Here is a 14,704-nt window from a genome sequence, read left to right as displayed (position 1 = left end):
AGCCCACGAGACCGTTTAATCTGGCCCGCCAACCCTGAACAAATTGTATTATTAAACTTTTTTTTTTTTGGTCATTTTGCCTGCAATGACTGCGTTTCCCCAGTAGATGGCGAAGCGCTCGCATGCGCATTTACTACCAGAAGCCGTGTCAGAAAGCTCGGTGCACACTCACAAGTGCGTGTACGTACTCAGTAGTACGGACATGGCGCACTCTCGCTCTATTCGTATCAGTCCCGAATTTAGAGCGTGGGCTTTGACGACAGCATTCTTGTAATTCGCGCGCTGAGCTTTCAGATGCAGTTTTGCGCTAAAGCCAGCCACAAACCTTCCCCTGGAATCTTTCCATTAAAATGAGTCCCCCAAGGAAAAGCAAGGTGAACACAGTGCCGAGCGTTTAAAAGAGTCGCCAATTTGGCCCGACGTACGCGACGTGACGTTATTCTGTTATTCATAATAACAGTGTCGTATTTTATGAGAATCACTGATAGCAGGTTTTTTTGTGAATTTTTTTTTTTTTTTAATGCTGTTAATAAATGCATTTGTTTTCAAAAAACTTGTTTGGAATATCCATGCTTTACTACCTACTAAAGGCCAAAATCTTTTATGCAATGACCTTTGCAGGTCGCTTATATGACTTCACACAAAGCCTACGTCCATCTGCTCCTGGTTCGGCCCACCGGTCCAAATCTAGAACCCAGTTCGGCCCGCGAGTCAAAAAGTTTGCCCACCCCTGGTCTAGTGACACTAGAATTAAGATTTTACCTGAATCCGTGTTCATTCGGATGTCATTGATAACTCTGAGAAGCGCAGTTTCGGTGCTGTGATGGGGTCGGAAACCGGATTGGAAGGGATCTAGTATGTTATTGGAGGATAGGAAGGCACAGAGTTGTTGATAGACAGTTCTTTCGAGTATTTTGCTTGAAACAGGAAGATTTGATACTGGTCTGAAATTGCTGATTATGGAGTGGTCAAGATTAGGCTCCTTTAATAGGGGCTTCACAACAGCAGTTTTCAAAGATCGTGGAAAGATGCCTGTAAGTAGAGAAGTGTTTATTATCTGCAGTAGGTCTGGGGCAAGGCATTTGTGGACATTTTTTTAGAAAGCTTGTTGGCAAGGTGTCAAGGCAGCATGTTGAGGATTTAAGGCTTTGCACTGTTTCTTCTAGTTGTTTTTGGTCAATGATATTAAATTGGGTCATGTTTACTAGGCACCTTTTCAGTTGGTGCATTGGTGCCATAGGTCCTTTTACTGATGGCTAATCTGATGTTTTTAATTTTATCCTTGAAGAAGGTTGCAAATCCATTGCATTTGACAGTGGATAGGAAATCAGGGGCAATTGGAGGGGGGGCGTTTGTTAGCCTGTTAATGGTGGCAAAGAGAGTACGAGCGTCATTTGTGATTTTGTTGATTATGTCAGCAAAGAAAGATTGTCTGGGGTTTTTTTAGTTCTTGGTTATAGGATTTAAGGCTGTCTTTGTAAATATCATGATGAATGTGAAGTTTAGTTTTCCGCCATTTGCGTTCTGCTTTTCTAGACTCTCTTTTTTATCTTTTACAGAGAGAGAGTATGTCCATGGTGCTTTCTAGGAGGTCATTGACAGATTCTGATGGAAGGGTAGGGGCCTGCGAGAAGGCCTCCATAAATAGTGTACTAGTGGCCTGATTAAAGTGCCGCTTTTTAATGGTTTGTGGTTGACTGAGAGCTATAGGGGTGACCTTCATTTCGATAAAGATGCAGAAGTGATCAGATAAGGCAATATCGACTGCTGAGAGGAAAGATGACTCAAGACCTCTGGTTATGAATAAATCTAGTGTATGGCCTCTGTTGTGTGTAGGTCCAGAGATATGCTGGGATAGGTCGAAGGTGTCAAGGAGGTCGTTTAGTTCTTTGATGTTATTATCATTGAGTTTGTCTATGTGAATATTAAAGTCACCTACTATTGATATACAGTCATGTTCCAAGGAGATTATAGCGAGGAGTTCAGAGAATTCGACGAAGAAGTTATTAGCATAACCTGGGGGTCTGTATACAACCATAAGTAGGACAGGGGGAGAAGACTTCATTACAACTGCAAGATACTCAAACGAAAGACAATCTCCAAATGACGTCCGTTTACATTGAAACAAATCAGAATAGATTAGGAAAACGCCTCCCCCTCTCTTTCCGATTCTGAGGGCGTCAATGCAGTTGGAATTAGGTGGAGTTGATTCATTAAGGATATATTCTCTGTTATCTAGATCAAGCCAGGTCTCTGTAAGAAACATGATATCTAATTCATTACTCGTAATGAGGTCATTGATGAGAAGTGATTTATTGACTAATGATCTAATATTGAGCAGGGCCGCTCGAATTGTTTTGGTTCTGGTGGAGTGTTTTGATTTCTGGAGCTGTTTCTGACGGATGGGTATCAGGTTTGATCCAGGGACGGAACAAATGATGATAGGGTTGTTTATTCTAGGAGTGATCAGCGTTGTGATAGCTTCTGGAGTATGTTGCTGTGTGACCTTGTTCTTGCTGTTTTTGGGTGAGGAATTTTCTTTAGAACTCTGGCTTGCGGGGAGTAATGGGACAAGGGGGGACGTATGGGGGGAGTTAGGTGAGGGAAAGGGGGTTTGTGTAGAGAGCTGTTCAGTTTGCTTATGGGGAGGGGTTGAGCCTGGGTGGAGCATCGATGGGGGCTGGGTTCGTTCAGGTCGGTTTGGGGATCCTGGGTGGAGCATCGATAGGGGCTGGCTATATTGATGTTTGCCCGTTCAATCCTCTCATTCATGTGTGATGAGAAGGGCAGTGGAGGGGGGGAGGGAGAAAGGGATATGGAGGAGGGTGGGAAGTGGGGGGTGGATTAGAGAAGGGGGGTGGGGTTCTGGGGGTGTGTAGGGTGAGGTGTGGGGGGCTGGAGTATGAAGCTGTTGTTGAGTCTGGTGGTGCGGGAGCGCAGGCTCCTATACCTCTTCCCAGAGAGCAGAAGATCAAACAAAGAGTGAGCGGGGTGACTCACATCACTCACAATCGTGGTCGCCTTGCGGGTGAGATGGGAGATGTAAATGTCTTTCAAGGAGGGGAGTGAAGCACCAATAATCTTACCAGCCGTGTTCACTATGCGCTGCAGGGCCTTCCAGTTGTAGTCAGTGCAGCCGCCACCCCAAACAGCAATACAGCTGGAGAGGACGCTCTCAATGGTGCCACGGTAAAATGTAGTCATGACGGCCGGAGGCTATACAGTCATGCAATAGCATACAAGAAATTTAGGTTATTTTCTTTAGGATCTTCAGCCGAGATACCCAGGCAGACCATGAAAGAATGTTGATGTTAAAATGTTAGTGGAACTATCCAACTGCGCAGAGCCGATGATCCCAAAGATTCGGGGTGAGACAACATTGAAAAAATGTTTTTCTTTGCTGACAGTGTCACTTCTTCTGTGGCTTAGCTCTTCTTCATTTCACATCTAAAGTATCGTATCATTTTACCTTGTAGCTTATACTACCCCGTACATGACATATCATGTCGCCCATACAACTCATGCATGAGATGCGATGGCTGAGATATTTAGGCGATGGGTTGCTACTCCATTGTGCTCTCCACTCAGCATTTCATCATAGTCGGATTTTCACACAAAGTATCTCGGCACAACGTGTTGTCAATGCCATATGAGCAAGACGAGGTGGCCGAGAGGTTAAGGCGATGGATTGCTAATCCATTGTGCTCTGCACGCATGGGTTCAAATCCCATCCTCGTCGAAAGTTAATGTTACATTCTTTTACAGTGGAGCCTCGGTTTCTGAACGTCCCGGTTCTCGAACAAATCAATATTTGAACAAAAAATTCGAGAATTTTTTGCTCCGGATGTCGAACGAAATTCGATTGTCAAACCTCACGAGAGGACCCGCATGCCAACTGACTCCGTTCGTTATTACATTCTAGTTACTCTGAAGATTGCAACAACTCTAATCATGCCTCCAAAGGAAGCAAGTGGGATAAGTGTTGTTGATGATGTCCGTTGTTGGGTCAGGAAAACTAAGATGTGGGGTAACGGTTTGTTCTTTATTGGCAAGATCTTGGGTTGTTTAATGGGGGTCAGTACACATGGCACTTCAGCAGATGTAACAACATCCTCCATCTCCAGGTAAGAAGCTTTTATACTGTCCGGAAAAGGCGGGAAAGCAACACCTGATCATTTGGTATCGATGTGTATTGGAGAGTCACTGCTGCGTGTGTGTATTTGTGTGCGTGTGTGTGTGTGTATGTGTTTGTTTGTGTGTGTTGTTGTAAGGCGGACGTAGTTGAGAGCGCCATGAGAACGTTAAAGGGGCGTGGATTGTATATATAAAACCCGCACCCTATGATGCGGTGCGCCATATGTGTGTTAAACACAGTCATGGCACACATAACTGAGACTGCGCCTTTTATTACGGTGCACGTTTTAATCGTGAAAATACGGTAACTCGTCAGCGTTGGTTTACTGCAATTTGACGACAAACCGCAAAACTATTGGACATGGAAAGTATCATTTATTGGCGCGACTAAAGACTTAAATTTATCAGAAAGAGAGGAGTTCGACCTACTAACAAGGTGGCTAGATCCAAGATCTGCAGAACAGGTGAAAAGGGTTCATGCAGTACCCGCTGGAGGCGTAAAGATGATTTGGGAACGGCTTGAAGAGTGTCACCGTTCCTCAGAAGCAATTGAGGACACACTGCTAAACAAGATAGAGGAGTTTCCAAGGCTAACAAACAAAGACACGAGCCAGCTAAGAGACCCGGGAGACATCTTGTATGAGCTATTGTTGTCAGGCTTGGATCAGGGAGAGGACTCGGATGCAGAGTGCAAACAAAAGGTATTTATTCGAACAGGCTGGAGACAGCACAAAGAAACCAAAAGCGCCTCAAAAAGAGGGAAAACAAGGCTGAAGACAGCAAAAACCAAAAGCACCTCAAAACGAGGGAAAACACGGTGGCAAAAAACAAAATTGAAAAACAGCGCTCAGGCTTGACAAAAAAAAGGTATCTTCTAAACTAGGTTCTCTAAAGCAATATCTGTTACTCACGCGATCGCTGGTGCTCAAGACGGGACAAGACGTGAAGGAATGGGGTCAAAATACAAAAAGTCCTGCCTAGCTACAAAAACAGATATGCTCAAACCTCATTGAATAAAGTACATAAGTAGAAAAGTATATTCACATATTCAATCAATAAAAGAAACATTTTAAGCATATAATTATACCTACACACCAACTCAATAAAGAAGACATAACTAGACATTTTTGATAGGTGGTAATGACAAAGGTTTTTATAACTTTATGAACTGATATATATTTCTGAGCACTTTGAAATAACAAATGTTTTTTGATATATTGCTTGAATAGCTTAATGACCCTTAAGGAACTGTTTAATGCATGCCTGATGATTCTCTAAATCACGGACACTGCCAAAGTCGTCTAAAAATGTTCAGTACTTGATTGTATTTTATGTTTTGACTAATGCTAGACGCCAATTTTCGATTACTACTGAACGTTCTGGACAGAGGGAAATATTTTGCCTAACAAAGAAAATATATGGTTGGAAGCATGATTAAACTAAGAAAATAATGACGTAAGCAAAGACATGGAGTATCAAAAGAACAAACTTTGCATAGTCAAGGAACATTAATAGATTAATGATGTCACAGACAAAAAGCTCACATAATTTCGTACAAAATGACAAAATTGAAATAATTATGAAAGGATGAGGTGAGACAGTCTATGTGCAAGAATGGAGGGGAATGTTTACAGGAAGGTCACTTGGAGATAAAAACCAGCAGGTGCCAGAGGGAGCCAGCCAAGGACTCGGCCAAAGATGATCGCCAAGGCCGAAAGACGGGATGGAAGACAACAGCCCCCACACACACTGAATCGCTCATAACCACCACCCACTCCCATGAAATCAGAATCTCCTGCGAACTTGCCACACCCCCTGACTCATCACCCAACAAACTCGGCCCACATTGGCATGTGGAAATGAATATAAGCTGACCAAAGAACCTTGAATGTGGCGTTTTCTGAATGGAGACTCTCTGCTCTTGAAAGGCCCAGCGCTGTATTGTACTTTCCTGAAAACAGAGCTTTCTTAACAAGAATTGTGATTGAACTCAACCAACCTGTGTAAGTCTAATTTCTGCTTCAGTGTCTTAGCATTTTCCTAAATCTGAAGAAATCAAACGAGCATGCAGTGAGTAAATTGGATAACAGGTGATTGGCAATGGCCATGAGGCGCAGATAGCGCGCTCCCTAAATTGTGGACAAAATCCAACAGACGCACTGGCACAAGACAAGGGGAAGACGCTGGCTAAATACACATAGAAAGGTGAGGACACAGGTGCAGACAATTAGGACCAAAGACACAGGTGCACACAATTGGGATCAGGGAAGACAAGTAGCCTGACACACAGAGGAAGGACCCACGAACTGAAACGAGAGGAGAGTTACCAAAACAAAACAGGAAGTGACAATACGACAAACAGGACAAGACAAAAACAACTCACAAAACATAACAGCATGACAATTGTGGGAGCTGTCAGGGTTTTCCAAACTATCTTGATCATATGATTATGTTGGAATGTATGTAACCAGTAATAAATAACCTAGCTAGATTAGTTTTATGCTTATGTTGGTGCGTAACCAGTAATAAATAACATAGATTGTCCCATCCTACACAATGTCGTAAAACATCTCCTGCTATGCTTTGACTAGAGGTCAAGGGCTTTTTCTTCTCTATCCAGTCCACTGTCACCCCCACCCTGTTTTTCTCAATAAAAACGCTCTTGCGGGAAGCGAGAGTCAGACGTCGTTCGATCATTGACGAATGGACTCTCCACCTGCAGGTGCCCAAAAAGACTTAATTGTCTCCCATGTGGTTCTTGCAAAATAAGTTGGTGAGCACCACTCGAACAGGAACCAAGACAGATGATTGATTGATTGATTGATTGATTGATTGATTGATTGATTGATTGATTGAAACTTTATAGATCCCCGGGAGTGGGGAAATTCAGGCCCCAGTCGCCGTGGGATAGAGAAAACGTAATTTCGGTCTCTTTGTGTGTTGTGACATGTGGAGAGATTGACAATAAAGCTGACTTTGACTTTTGACTTTGATAGAGCTGGTATGTAAAAGACACCCAGATGACATGAGCGCAACTCAGTGACGTCATATGATGGCGCCGCGGATGGCAGCCACGGTGAGTCGCTCTCTGTTTATTTGTCTTATTTTGTGTGTTTTCTGTGTCCTCTGCTGTCCATCCCGGATCACTTTTACCAGAGAAGCTCTGTTAAACATCGGACAGACTTCTTCTGGTATTTTCTCTCCTGTTCTCTCCGATTCAGACTGTTTGTCGGAGATTCTAGCCGGAGCGGCGGTGCTGTACAAGCTAGCGCGACGACGGCGGCGCGGAAAGCGAGCCGGAGCACTCGTAAGGCTGAGGCAGAAAGGGTTCCGTTCTGCCCTACCGTCAATTCATCTGGCGAATGTCCGCTCCCTGGCGAACAAAATGGATGAACTGCTGCTCCTCACTTCAAGGAACACGGACTTCAGCAGATCCGCTGCGCTGTGCTTTGTGGAAACGTGGCTTAGCGAACAAACCCCCCACCACGCCGTGGAGCTAGCCGGGTTCAGGCTAATGCGAGCAGATCGCAGCGCGGAGCTCTCCGGAAAATCAAAGGGAGGTGGTCTCTGTTTCTACATTAATGAACGTTGGTGTACTGATGTCACGGTGTTGAAAGAGTTTTGCAGCCCTCTCCTAGAAACACTTTTCATAAACTGCCGGCCGTTCTATTCACCACGTGTTCTCCTCGATCGTCATGACGGCTGTTTACATCCCACCACACGCACGTGCGAGTGAAGCCACGCAGATGCTGGCTGACCAGGTAACAGACATGGAGAAACTTCTACCAAACTCACTAATCATTGTTCTGGGTGATCTTAACAGGGCGAACCTCACACACGAACTCCCCAGATACAGACAGCACGTAACGTGTCCCACCAGAGGGGCACAGACTCTGGACCACTGCTACACCGTGATCAAGGATGCATACCACTCTGCGGCTCGTGCAGCTTTAGGACTCTCGGACCACTGTCTAGTTCATCTGATCCCGGCCTACAGGCAGAAACTAAAAACTTCTAAGCCTGTGGTGAGGACTGTGAGGAAGTGGACAGTGGAGTCAAGGCAGGACCTCCAAGCCTGCTTTGACTGCAGCGATTGGGGAGCTTTCGAAGCTGCAACTTCAGACTTTCATGAACTCACTGACACTGTCACATATACATCAGTTTTTGTGAGGATCTGTGTGTGCAGACTAAGACCTTCTGCACGTACAACAACGACAAACCTTGGTTTACACCGAACCTCAGGAGGCTGCGCAAAGTCAAGGAGGAGGCCTACAGGAGCGGCGACCGCGAGCTGTTCAGGCAGACCAGAAACACACTGAACCGAGAGGTCAGGAAAGCCAGGAGGTGCTACGGGGAGAACCTGAAGAGACACCTCTCTGCCAATCCTGATCCCTCAACGGTGTGGAAAGGTCTGCTGAGCATCACGGGCTACAAGAAACGAACCCCCCGTCCTGTCGAGAGCCCAAGGCTTGCTAACCAGCTAAACAAGTTCTACTGCAGGTTTTATCTGTCCTCCCACACAACGGGACCTCCGGCAGCACAATCTACATACTCACCTCTACCCACAACTGCTCTGTCCACACCTGTATCATCGTTGTCACCCACTCACTCTCTTGCAGAGGCCGCGCCGGCACTCCAGGTCCGCGAGGAGGAAGTGCGCCAGCTGTTCCGGAGACAAAAGACCAGAAAGGCACCGGGCCCAGACGGCGTGTCACCTTCCTACTTGAAAGTCTGCGCTGAGCAGCTGGCGCCCACCTTTGCACGGATCTTTAACCGTTCTCTGGAGCTGTGTGAGGTGCCCTCGTGCTTCAAGAGCTCCACCATCGTTCCAGTGGCCAAGAAGCCCGCCATCACAGGTTTGAATGACTATAGACCCGTCGCACTGACATCTGTGGTCATGAAATCGTTCGAGAGGTTAGTGCTGAACCACCTGAAGGAGGTCATGGGCCCCCTGCTTGACCACCTCCAGTTTGCCTACCGGGCAAACAGGTCAGTGGATGATGCGGTCAACACGGGACTGCACTACATCCTGCACCACCTGGACACCCCAGGAACGTACGCCAGGATCCTGTTCGTGGACTTCAGCTCGGCGTTCAACACCATCGCCCCTGACATCCTCCAACAGAAGCTCATCCAGCTTGCGGTGCCTGCCTCCACCTGTCAGTGGATCACCAGCTTCCTGACCAACAGGAGACAGCGTTTGAGGCTGGGGGGCATCACATCTGACACCCGGACCACCAACACTGGAGCCCCTCAGGGGTGCGTCCTCTCCCCACTGCTCTTCTCTCTCTACACCAATGATTTCTCCTCAGGTGACTCTCCTGTGAAGCTCCTGAAGTATGCAGACGACACCACTCTCATCGGACTGATCCAGGACGGTGATGAGACTGCGTACAGACAAGAGGTGGAGCGTCTGGTCCACTGGTGCAGTCAAAACCATCTGGAGGTGAACCCGCTCAAGACCGTGGAGATGACAGTGGATTTCAGGCGAGACCCTTCACCACTTTTACCCCTCACTATCCGCAGTAATACTAATCTCTCCACAGACACCTTCAAGTTCCTGGGAACCACAATCTCTCAGGACCTGAAATGGACTGGCCACATAGACTCTGTCTGGAAGAAAGCCCAGCAGAAGCTGTACTTCCTGAGACAGCTCAAGAAGTTCAACCTGCCGCGAGAGCTTCTGAAGACCTTCTACACTGCCATCATCCAGTCTGTCCTCTGCACGTCCATCACTGTCTGGTTTGGATCGGCCTCCAAACAAGACAAGCACAGACTACAACGGACAATCAGAACTGCAGAAAAGATCATTGGAATCAACCTCCCATCTATCTAAGACTTGTACCTGTCTAGGACCAGGAATCGGGCAAGGAACATCTCTACAGACCCTTCTCACCAAGGTTGCAGTCTGTTTGAACTACTCCCCTCCGGACGGCGTTATAGAGCTCGGTACGCCAAAACCAGCAGACACAGAGACAGCTTCTTCCCCCAGGCTGTTGCTCTGATGAACTCACACCACTCATAGAGTCTCAGAGACATTACTGTGCAATAACATCTCTTCAGCTCTTCACACCTTTTTGAATTTGTCTACACTGTTTTTGCCATTATTCACGTCCTGAATGTTGTTAGTCACCTAAATGTTGAGGGTGTGTTTTTACCGAAGTTAAATTCCTTGTTTGGCACGCTCAAACATGGCGAATAAAAACTCTTGAATAAAAAAAAACTCTTGAATCTCAGCCATCAAACCAAAGCAACAAGACAAAGGAAAAAAGTAACACCGGCCAACCAGCCCCCTTCAATTCCAAAGAACACCCCAAAACACGCAAAATACCCTCCACAGGGTCCATAAACAGGTGTAAGGGCAGTCAAGTTCAACGCCGCCCAATGGACCGTGGTCGTAAATCGGTAAAACATCACAAAACAGGCAAACGTGTGAGCAGCGTCCTGGGCACCCAGTCGGGGCACGTGCAGATAGTCACCATGGGGCTGGTACGGCGAAGATCATTGGCTTCAACGAGCATGAGGGAGCGGACCTCCCACACGGGTCGCGGCTGCGAGGCCAAGGCGAGGGATCTGGTCAGCACCGGCCGGATGAGCAGGATGGCCATCGTAGAGTCACGCCGGTCTCGACCAATGTGTGCAGCCATCCCATCTCCCAGGGAAAAAAATATCCGATCCGAAACAATCTGCACACACCGAGTTGTGATAGATGGCACCAGCTAGAGATGCACCGATCCGATATCTGGATCGGATATCGGTCCCGATATCAAGAAAATAGATGGATCGGGTATCGGAAAATACAGCCGATCTGTGAGCCGATACTTTCCTTAATCTATTGGGACGCGGGCTACGTCATACGCTAGCAGCACGTGTGCCGCATGCCACGAGAGTTTTCTAAACAAACGCAAACATGGAGCGAACGTTCGCTTCTCTTCCCCGGGTTGCTAAGCGGACGTCAAACCCTGCGCGTTCGCTTCTCTTCGGGTTGCTAATGGGACGTCAAAGGCTGCGCGTTCGCTTCTCTCCCGAATTGGGGGGGGGGGGGGCTAATCGGATGTCAAACGCTGCGTGTTCGCTTCTCTTCCGGGGGGGTGTTAATGGGACGTCAAACGCTTTGTGTGGCGGGCTCCATCTAGTGTGGAAACTGAGAAGCTGAGCTCAAGCTTCTTGTGCGGGTCATATTCAATTATGTTTTCAGAATTTGCTGCGGGCCAATAAAAACTGGACCGTTAGTTTGGACACCCCTAATTTAGAGCAGAGAACTGTCTTTTCTGTTCCACATGTAGAGTTATGTAGCTTCTTAAATAAAATCGGAATTATTATTTCAGTGAGTTCAATTATTAAATTGAACTCACTGAAATACAACGACCTAGTCGACTTTAAAACCATCCAACTCATGTACAAAATAAAAAATAATCAATTACCAAACAGTATCCAGAGGTTGTTTGAGTGGAGGGAAAGTACCCATTATTTAAGAGGAACACGTATGTTTAAAAGAGATTTGGTGAGAACAAACTTAAAGTTACATTGTATAACAGTTAGAGGTGTGGAACTATGGAACACCAGCAGTGACGAATTAAAGAACTGTAGTACCTTACCTAAGTTTAAAAAAATGTATAAGGACAAAATATTGACGGGATACCGTAACATGCTGTGAAGTTGTTTAAGTTGATTTGTATTTTAATGAGAAAATATATGGTATATATATGTATGTATATGTGTATATATGTGTATATATATGTATGTGTATATATATATATATATGTATGTGTGTATGTATGTATATATATATGTATATATATATATATGTATGTTTTCTTTTCTTTCTTTAATATATTGACTATGGACAAATTCTTGACAGAATTAAATAGAAACATGTAGTTACATGGGGTAGAGTCAGATAAGCTTAGGCTTCCTTCTACTCCCTTTTTGAACAAATATGATTTTACGATAAAGGAAAATTATGATGCAATATCTTTTTTCTTTTATATTCTATTGTATTATGGAGTTATCATTTTTCTGTATTTTTATTTTTTTCTTGTATTTCTTTAATGTTCGAAATAAACGTCTAAAAAAAAAAAATCAACCATAATATCGGATCGGTATCGGGTATCGACCGATACGCAAAGGCACGGCATCGGTATCGGTATCGGAACTGAAAAAGTCGGATCGGTGCATCTCTAGCACCAGCATTGCCGAATGGACAAATAGAAAGAAAGAAAAAGGAGAAAGGAAGGAAATAAAGAGGAAAAGAGAGAACACTGCTGCGGGGCTGCCACTCACAGTGGCGCCAAACAAAAAAAAAGGGGCTTGCATATTAGGTAACCGCTCGTGGTGTCCGACAATTAGTGGATTTTGAAGTTTCTCTTCAGAGAGAATCTTTGGCCACAAAGTGAGTAGGAGACAGGTTTTTCACCAGTGTGTTCTTGCATTTGATTTTAAGTTTACTTTCTGAGAGAATATTTGGCCACAAGCTGAGCAGGAAAAATTTTTTTCACCTGTGTGTGTTCTTCCATGTGTTTTTAAGTTTACCTTCTGATAGAATCTTTGGCCACAAACTGAGCAGGAAAACGTTTCCTGTCCTGTGTACTCTTGCATGTGTTTTTAAGTGTCCCGTCTGACCGAATCTTTGGCCACAAACTGAGCAGGAAAAAGGTTTCTCATGGGTGGGGGTATTTGTGTGTGTTTTTAAGTCACCCTTCTGTGAGAATATTTGGCCAGGAACTGGGCAGGAAAAAGGTTTCTCAACTGTGTGTGTTCTTGTCATTATTTTTAGGTGACAGTTCTGCGAAAGATTGGCTACAAACTGAGCAGGAAAAATATTTTTTCAGCTGAGTGTGTTCTTGCATGTAGTTTTAAGTTTACTTTGTGAGAGAATCTTTGGCCACAAAGTGATCTGGAAAAGGATATCTCACTGGTGTGGGTTCTTGTGTGTGTTTGCAAGTCACCCTTCTGAAAGAATTTTTGGCCACAAACTGAGCAGGAAAAACGTTTCTCCCCAGTCTGGGTTCTCATGTGACTTGTTAAGTGCCTCTTCTGAGAGAATCGTTGGAAAAACGTTTCCCTTCTGTGTGTATTCTTAGGTGTAGTTTCAAACTCCTCTTATGAGCAAACATTTTCCAAGACTGAGAACATTTCCAGTGTTTGGTATAAAATATCAACTTCTGACTCAAGACAAGTTGAGGGCATACTGTAGATATCCTCTTCGTCCTTCTCTTTCCCCTCCTCTTTTATCAAAGTTGCTCTGGCCCGGCCTCCTGTTTCTCATTAATCATGGCTGTTCCTGGCTGTTGTCTCATTCAAACTTGTACATAAAAACTAGCGCTTCAACCACCAGCTTCAACCACCAGCTTCAACCAGAGGTTCAAGCACGCTAACTGATTCTCAAACTTGGCCAAGCTATCTAGCCTTGCTTGGTCGCAGAATAGTAGCATGGGAGGTAAACGTGGTGACATCCTGATTTCCACTTTGTAATATTGTAGTTAAATAATTTATAGTTTATAATCAACCACAGCAGAACAGGCCTTGTAGCTCAGTGGTTAGAGCACTGGTCTTGTAAACTAGGGGTCGTGAGTTCAATTCTCACTGAGGCCTGATTGTATACTAAACATTTACTGCGCAAGCTTGACATATAAGAGTTGAGGGTGTAATTCCACTTATCTTGTCCATAGTACTGGTGACCAGCAGTTATGTGATGAGTTGTTATTGTCTTTGAGGATATTAAGGGAAATTTTATAATTTCAGACGGCACACCAATGTGTCCACACTGGATGAGAATCACTGGCTTACAGTCCTGTTTAGACTACATTTTCAAGCGTTTCTTTTGGTCAATCTTCTAAAAGGTTGACACAGTTTTGCCAGGCAAGACCGCGTAGCTCATTAATAAGAGCATTAGAATTGTAACTCAGAGGGTGTGAGTTAAATTCCCACTAGAGTCTGACAGACAGCTACATCTGCTAACCCTGCTTGGTTGTAGTGTGTTTGAATTTTTGATTAGCGGTAGGTGTTAAAGCCTCATTGCTAGCAAGAGAACTAGTCTTGCAAACAAAGATTCACTCGCTGTGTCTCAATTCACAGGCTGCATCCTCAGAAATACTTTTTTTTTTGCCAATTATCAGGCTGCATGACATGACTTCTGGTGCGACGCGAACGCACGTCATGTGACACACGAATTCAGCCTTGAAACCGGCATAATTTAAATGGCAACAGATGCTGAGCGGAGACTACATATATTTTAAAGTAATTTCCCATATTACTCTTTCAAATATCTATTCAGAAACTCTGAACATATAAGGACATATTTATTGAGAAAAAACAGGGCAGGAGGGGGAGTTTGTTCCCCTCAGCAACTGGTTAATCAATATAGTCTACATTCCAACATAATCATACGATCAAGAACAGTGGAGCCTCGGTTTTCGACCACAATCCGTTCAAGAAGGCTGTTCCAGAAGTGAATCGTTCGAATTCCAAATAATGTTTTCCCTTTACAAATAATGGAAAAAAAAATTATCTATTCCAAGCAAAAAAACCTGTCTTTTTTAACAATTTTTTTCCATTTGCGCATTTTTGT

At 44.8% G+C, this 14,704-nt stretch overlaps 2 non-coding genes across 2 annotated transcripts; both read left to right on the top strand.

The window, feature by feature from the left end:
* Positions 1-3,657: 3,657 nt before the first annotated feature.
* Positions 3,658-3,739, top strand: trnas-gcu (transfer RNA serine (anticodon GCU)). The gene has a single exon. It is a non-coding gene; the product is annotated as a tRNA-Ser (tRNA).
* Positions 3,740-13,655: 9,916 nt separating this feature from the next.
* trnat-ugu (transfer RNA threonine (anticodon UGU)) lies at positions 13,656-13,728 on the top strand. The gene has a single exon. It is a non-coding gene; the product is annotated as a tRNA-Thr (tRNA).
* The last annotated feature ends 976 nt before the right edge of the window (positions 13,729-14,704 follow it).

This window comes from Syngnathus typhle, unplaced genomic scaffold (genome assembly GCF_033458585.1).
Source record: "Syngnathus typhle isolate RoL2023-S1 ecotype Sweden unplaced genomic scaffold, RoL_Styp_1.0 HiC_scaffold_180, whole genome shotgun sequence".
NCBI lineage: Eukaryota > Metazoa > Chordata > Actinopteri > Syngnathiformes > Syngnathidae > Syngnathus > Syngnathus typhle.
The sequence above is the reverse complement of the archived record's forward strand: the minus strand, read 5'-3'. Positions and strand labels throughout refer to the sequence as shown.